This window comes from Gymnoscopelus braueri (genome assembly GCF_963280865.1).
Source record: "Gymnoscopelus braueri genome assembly, chromosome: 13".
Classification (NCBI taxonomy): domain Eukaryota; kingdom Metazoa; phylum Chordata; class Actinopteri; order Myctophiformes; family Myctophidae; genus Gymnoscopelus; species Gymnoscopelus braueri.
Window position 1 is genome coordinate 26,146,185 of NC_137615.1, and position 8,599 is coordinate 26,154,783.

Below are 8,599 nucleotides of genomic sequence, written 5' to 3' on the forward strand. Positions count from 1 at the left end.
TCTGCTCTTGCAGGCATTTGCAAAGGTCAACAGGTCAAGCATCCTTGTTGTCATCCTTGTTTGGGAGGTGCATTCACTGTAAATATTGTGCATGTTACTTTTATTGTTATAATTGTGATTGCGTTGTTTATTGATTTGTGACATTTTAGAAATTATCTTTAAATTAAAGCAATTTTGAAAATAGGTGACTAAAATAAGTGAAATAGGTGACCCTCAGCACTGGAGCACCCCAAGGATGCGTGCTGAGCCCTCTCCTCTACTCCCTGTACACACACGACTTGAACATCATCCTGAAGTAGGCTGATGACACGACAGTGATGGGTCGGATTATCAACAACGATGAGTCTGCCTAGTGCCTACAGAGATGAGATCAGTTTACTGGCACTCTGGTGCCAGGAGAACAGCCTCGTGGACAAGACCAAGGGGCTGACCGTGGACTTCAGGAGACCTTCTTCATCGATGGAGCTGCAGTAGAAAGGGTCAGTGAGTTCAAGTTCCTTGGGGTACACATCGAGGAGGAGCTCAAGTGGGACACACACGGGAGGAAAAAGGCCCAGCAGCGACTACACTGGTTTGCCGCCTAAAGAATTATGGAGTTAGCCCCCGCATCCTCAGATTGTACTACAACAGCTCCATTGAAAGTGGCCTGTCAGGCTGTGTTAAAGGCTGGTATGGAAACTACACTGCCCAAGAAAAGAAAAACCTATGGGTTGGTGCGGTCAGTAGAATGCATAATGGGAGGCGAGCTCTCCTCGCTCCAGGAACTGTACAAGAATAGGGTAGTCAAAGCTCAGAGCATCATCAAGGACAGGCACCACCCCAGCCACAAACTGTTCAAAACCCTACAACTACAGCCGTAATACTGACTGTAGTGTCTAAGGGCCAGACCATCAGGTCTATGAACAGCTTCTATCCGGCTACCATCAGACTGTTGAACAAGGCATGACCACCGCCTGTCATCAGGTTGGCCGTGGACTTTTGCGTTCCTCATGGACCTACCTGTGGATTATACCAGTAAAGCAACCTTTTGTGGACTATGTGGTTGAACCTGACGCTTGCTGATACTCTGCACCTTAATCTCATGTACGACACACTGATAGGCCTACTCCTCTTGCACTAATGTCATGAACAGTATATACCAGCTCCTGTGCTCACGCACCTTATTTCTAAACCTCATGTACATAATGTTTGGATGGATATGCTATGTGTAAATATGTAGATACCTTGTTGTCTATTTTTTGATTCCTTGTTTTTTTCCATCCCTTGCCCCTCAAAGAGAGCCCCCCCCCCCTCTTTCTTTTCTCTCTCTTTCTGGAAACAATCAAAAAGATGGAGCTTTCACAAAAACAAATTTCACCCACTGTTTTACACCTGTAAACCTGTGATGTGACAATAAAGATGATTAATATTCGCCATGTTATTAACTGATTGTGATCCTTAGTTTTAAATACCTTTCCAAGTTATCACATTGCAGTTCAATGGGATTTGCTGCAGACAATGGAAAACGTTTAGGAGACAGGGATCAAGCTTCCTTTTTTAGCTGGCCATCGCTTTCAGGAAAAATACTACTGTAGAGGCGGCCCAAATACAAATTACTCTAGTTTTCCATTTAAAAAATGTTGGAACATCATTAGCCTGTTATATTGTCTGGTTAGATTAGGATTTCTCACTTGTGAATCCTCTTCTCACACTACCAAGGAACCACCAATGGAAATCCAACTCTAAAAGGCTGACAAATTATTTGAGAAATGTAATTTAATTTCCCTCCAGCATTGCATCCTGTCTTATATCCAATATTAAAATTGTCTTAAGGGAGGACCGCCGGCGGGCGGACGCACCTCTGATGTCACACTCATGTCACCATGACTCAGCCATATCCATATAAGGAGTTCCCAATGCAGCTATGCCCAAATGTGGTGTGAGTGTGTTGTCTAACCTCAATGTGTCGTCATGGCACCAGGCGCAAACAAATCGCTCAGCTCCACATATGGGCACAAAAGGGGGCATGCCCATATATGGGCATATACTGATGACATCAGGGATCTCCATGTATGGGCATTAAAGGGAAAAGGACTGACAGATACAGAGATCTCCATATATGGGCATAAAGGGGACAAGGACTGACAGATACAGAGATCTCCATATATGGGCATAAAGGGGACAAGAACTGACAGATACAGAGATTTCCAAATATGGTCATATCAGCCGGATTGGCGGTGCGACGTAGGTGCGCGGCCCGATCCTCTAGCAATTTAAATATGGCGCCAACTAAGTAACTCCTTTCAACCTAGCATGGCCATCTAGCAAAAACTGTTATGTGTCTACATGCCAAAGGGTTACACAATCTTGTAGTGTACTCAGTCTGCATTTCCACTGACACAGAATCTGCACACTCACAGTAACATGAGCAAAAAGGACAAGGTCTCACACGCCAATATGAAATATGTTGCCTATATTAACATGCAAACACCAGATGAGGGTATTCTCTATCAGTGAAAACATTTGCACAGCATTCCTTGCCACAGTTTCATGGAATTCATCAGACCTGTCTGTGCTGGTTTTATACAAAAGCCCTTGAGATTTTTCCTGGGCAAGTTAAGCTTGATGTCAATCAAGCTCCTGAATGGGCAATTAAGACACAGCTGGGTTGCAAGTTCTGTAACCTGAACACATACAGAGACGAACAGTAGAGAAGAAGTTTCACTGGGTGTTCACAGTGAATAGAGGCCACATTAAAGCATCACATTTTATGATTACCATGCAGGGGCAATTCCTTTGTGCAAATCAATTATGCCAGTGAATTCAATAACCATTAGGATGCTATTTTGATGTGTTTATGAACGACTGAATGACCCACTTATTAAATGGTTTCTCAAACTGTAGAATGTCAAGATGAGTGTTGTTTCATTTGAACTGATGTTTAAAAAAGAAGACGTTTTTAAGGTACCTACTTTGATTTGGTCCCTGTGGCATCATTTTCATTATTCAACATTTATTAATTGCTAAACAATTAAACAATAAATAAATCTTCCTATAAATTCATCCTGCGGACCTGTGTAAGATTCTAATGTCAGTGACAAACAATTAGTAAGGCTTGTTTTATCCTGTTATGTTTGCTAAACTAATTACAGATGTCTGCTTTGCTTTTGTTCAACATTTTATGCTAAATGATGGAACATTCCTCATTGATTTTACACTTGTTTAGGCATGAAGACACTCTTCATAGAACAAGATTCCTTATGATATAATCTTAATGGAATTTCATTTTGGATTTGTGGTGAAAGAAATAATCAACAGGGATAGAGAAAAACTGACACTGCATGATGCCACCAATGACTGGAAACAATATATTAGCCCAGACAACAGCAGCATGCCGCAGGATTCAGTTCATATTGCAACAGCCAGTGATCTGTCACCAAGCTGTGATTTGCAATTTCCTTGATGACCACATGGAGTCAGAGTCACACAAGAAACATGTTGATGTGATGGAACACAAAGCAGCACACTACACAGCAAAATCCAGAGTATTAATTTAACTCCAGCAGTGCGAAAATGTTTATATTCTCAGGCATCACATCAGTATGCTTGCTGAATGGGATGGGATTTGTCTGAAATTCCAGCCCATCTCTGCCTTTGTGTATGCTTGACAGTCATGCATTGGGACAATTTTACTGCCTTTGTGTGACTCACTATGTGAGTGTCCTACAATATCACAATTAGCAACCCTCGCACAGTAGGTATTGTACCAGTATGATAGCTTTGGTGATAAGTAAGTAACCTTGGGAACCAACAGTACCTGAGCCATATGTGACCCATAGCTTTGATGATACATGGTAGAAAACACAAGACCAGGACATACCATTCACTCAGTTTGAGGGCAACTTTAACGGATCAAAGCACAAGACAGAGGCTTGTTTGGAAAAGCTGACGTTTCAAATCTCTGAGGTTACAGTAAGGGATTCTGATGCTACAATGATATGTAAACCTCAGCCATTCCTCATTGTTGTCAATGTCGACAGTCATTACGCTGACGTGGTTGGCATATTGTCACTGATATTGACTGTTTTGGTAATCACACACCATAAAACACAAATTTAACACGAATTCTAACACGCAGACTTACACATAACAAATGTGCACTCTCTCTCACACACGCACGCATTCACGTGTGCATGCGCGCGCACACACACACACACACACACACACACACACACACACACACACACACACACACACACACACACACACACACACACACACACACACACACACACACACACACACACACACACACACACACACACATTTAAATGGGGTTTACGCTCATTTTAGAGAAGATGATATGGGGTACATATGACATACAATCCATCATAATGATGTGGCTATTAGTGGCCACAAAGATCCAGCAGGGTGCGCTCTCTCCTAATGTCCCTCCTCACTCAGCATCCTCATATAACTCTACTCACACAGAGGCCTGCTGCCATACTCTGTCTCCGTCTCCTAGCAACCCCAGAACCCTGCCTCCAATCACTACGGATACCGGGAGGGGAGGAGGGAGGGGGAAAAGAGAGAGAGACAGAGAGGGGCAGAGTAGGGGGAGGAGAAGAGGCTTGCTGACTTACACACTGAGAGAGAGAGAGAGAGAGAGAGAGAGAGAGAGAGAGAGAGAGAGAGAGAGAGAGAGAGAGAGAGGAAGAGAGGAAAGAAGGTAATAGATAGATAGATAGATAGATAGATAGATAGATAGATAGATAGATAGATAGATAGATAGATAGATAGATAGATAGATAGATAGATAGATAGATAGATAGATAGATAGATAGATAGACAGATAGACAGACAGACAGACAGATGTCAGAAATGTAACCAGCACATGGTACAGTAGGACATTAAGGATAACACAACACATTCCTGGGGACTTGTTTCCATGTGGTCCTATGATTTCAATTCATCAACGTAGCATACAACATTAACACAATTATGTCATCAACAAATACAAACACTATATTTACCTCCCCTTGTGGTCTCCTGATTGATTTGTTTCCCGGCCAATTTTGAAAGAAATCCACTGTTACACATCCTTTAATGGACGGTGTCAGGGCATTCCACATGTTGGTGGCAGAGCAGTAGCATGAGAATTTTCCCATGTTTGTTCTAAATTTGGGTGGTACCAGATCATGGTTGCTCCCTCTAGTGTTGTGGCTGTGGGTGTCACTCACTTTGGAGAAGTATTTCTACAGGTATGAGGGTATTGAGGGCACTGTCCCTTTGACTATCTTAAATACCCAATCCCTGATCTTCTACCATGAGCCATCGGTTGGTGGTAGTAATGGAGGAGGTGGTGATGGAGGTGGTGGGGGAGGGAGGAGGTGGTGGTGGTGGTAGTGACTGCTGATGGAGGTGGTGGAGGCCGTGGTAGTAATGGAGGTAGTGGCAGTGGTGGGGGAAGTGCTGATGGAGGTGGTGCTGGGGGAGGTGGGGTCTAGGTGTGTGTGAAGGGTGAATCCTGCCATATTGAGATCATAATTCAAATGAGCCACATTACAGAATGCAAGAGTGATTGCTCCAATTAAGCAGGGCTGTCTTCAGGGTACCTTTTGTTTAGCTTCTTCACCCCCACCAACACGCACGCGCGTATGACACGCACAACACGCACGCACGCACGCACACACAGCCCTCTCCAAGCCTTTCCACTTTCTTCTTGCTCTCCTCTCGTTCTCCTGTAGGCCATTAATTTTGATGGAACCATCATCATCTTCTCCTCTCTGTCCTTGTGACCTGTGGTGGGCCTCAGTATACTTTATGACTGCACTCTTCCTGGGGGTTTGAACTGTCCTTCCCTGTGATGTATGTTTCCTCTTGCAGTAGTGCACACTGACGTGATCCATTCGTGTGTCTGTGTGTGTGTGTGTGTGTGTGTGTGTGTTGGTTCATGTGCAGACCTGTACACATACGAACAGACACCCCTTGCATGAGTGTTTGTAAAATTTCACATAGGTAACACACAGTCACCATTTCACACATACTGTACACAATAAATCCTGTTAAATCATCCAGTTGGAACTCTGAGAGTGTACAAATGTAACCAAATTGGACTCTTACAGGTCTATTTGGTTGCATTTGTGCACACTCAGAGTTAAATTAACAGAGCATGCACACACATTCCCGCAGCCCTCGTGTTATACGACTTTGCCTCCAGACACAAGCTCCTATCCATCTTGAAGCAGCTGTGTTTGCCGCTACACAGACCCACGCATGGCAAGGTTTAGACGGGAAGACAGAGCCATGTTAATCAAGACCATAGAGTGCTGTGGGACAGTGACAGGTACTGCACAGCGTGGAGAGAGAGACGCTGCAGTAATCCCTACTGATGTGTATAGACCAGTGGTTCTCAACCTGTGGGCCGGGGATATTGCAAGTGGGCGCCCGAATAATTGGTAAAACACTAACATTTTAATGATGAGTATAACATTAAACATAAAGTACATCTTTTTTTTTTTACGAAAAAGAAATGTCATAGTATTTATTAATTAAAACTTCATTTTCATTATGATACCGTTTAAAGGGATATTTCACTTTGGTAATTTTAACGTCAACTCAGGCTTTTGTGAGCCACCCAGACAGTTTTTAAGTTGCTTGATTCAGTATTTAGATATTTGATATTCATTTTATCAGACACGCCCCCATCCTATACAAACCCATTGTAATTACTTTTTTAATGTTAGATTCATCAAAAACACCCGTCCTTGGTTCTGGTGACTCATCCTGCCCTCCTAATACGTGAGGGGACGTGTTTTTTCGATTACTTTTTTTGTTAAATGTTTTCCTTTTTTTATTGTATTGCATTTTCCCCCCAAAAATATTAAAAATAAGTGAAAAAAGTAATTGAAAAAACACGGCCTCTCTCACGTGTTTCCGATGAATCTAACATGGTATACACAATATTTTCGAGCTGCGTTCGCTTCCAGCGTTCGCGCGTCTTACTTGTTAAAATGTAGTTTGAAGTTACAATGGGTTTGTATAGGAAGGGGGCGTGTCTGATAAAATGAATATCAAATATCTAAATGCTGAATCAAGCAACTTAAAAAACTGTCTAGGGGGCTCACAAAAGCCTGAGTAGACGTTTTTTTTTAAAGTGAAATATCCTTTAAGACAAACTTAATAGTTCCATTGATCCAAGCCAGAACACAATCGATTGATTGATCATTAAAATAAACATGCTTGAAATTAACACAGCAGTTGATTAGGCTGCCGTGTTAAGTGGTCAGATGGGTGGGCCGCGAACGCTTTGAGATTTTCAAGTGGGCCCCCTGATCCAATCCAAAAAAGAGAGAACCACTGGTGTGTAGACTATAATGCCTTGTGATATAAAACACTGAAATACGATAAGAGAACAACTGACATATTGTTACAAACAACAGCACAGTATGATATAGTCATGGCATTTCATATGATGGAATAGGCTACAAAAAGCACGCAACATGATTTGTTGTGTAACAGTAACTGAGATATGATGTGAGATGAGAGAAACTAAGCTTTATCAGTTGGGATTATCTATTATGTCAGTCCATTTCAGGTAGGTAATAAGAAGTGGTGTTGTAGAGATTGGCAGGTACAACTCAGTCCTTTAGAACTCCTGCTGACAGAATGGATCGTGTCAGCCACAGTACAGGATTTAGTGTAGGTCCCTCTGGATTATTGTTATAGATCAAAAAGTCTAACCAAAGGACAGTCAGAAGGGCATAGACAGGAGCCAAAAAACAACAACAACAAAATAACAACAGACAGAGAAATTGACAGATTGCATAAACTACTCTGCAAAGTACACTGTATCAGTGTGAATTTTACTCTGATACAAATGTAACCAATTGGACCCATAAGGTTACATTCTCTGAGTAACGGATGAACTAGAGTAATTCATTGCACTCGGTGGCACTCATTGGTCCAGTGGTTTGCAAGATTAAACCCAGAAAAAACTGTTAGACCTCACAGACAAGGGTAAGAAACATAATCTCCCCCCCTGGCGGGAGATAATCAACATTGAGGGATTATACTGTGTACAGATATTTATACAGTAAGTGGCTTCAATGTCATGCTAGTATGAGCTAGTAACACACGCCACGCACTCACTCACTCACTCACTCACGCACTCACTCACTCACTCACATCACTCACTCACTCACTTCACTCCACACACACACACACACACACACACACACACACACACACACACACACACACACACACACACACACACACACACACACACACACACACACACACAACACACACACCCACACACACACCACACACACAATGTAATGTAATGTAATGTAATGTAATGTAATGTAATATAATTAACTAATAAAGATACACTTTATTGGTCCTGCACAGTAAAAATCCTCAGTGTTAACTCTGAGAGTGGAACAACAAATTACGGGTCCATTTGTGGAGGGAAATTATCCTCTGCCTCTAATACCCATCCTAACAATCAGGAGCACATGAGCAGTGAGTTAGTAATACTGACACTGAACTGGGCTATTGAATTCTGTGTCACTACCATATACTATTCAATTCAAATTCCTACAAAAAACTCAAA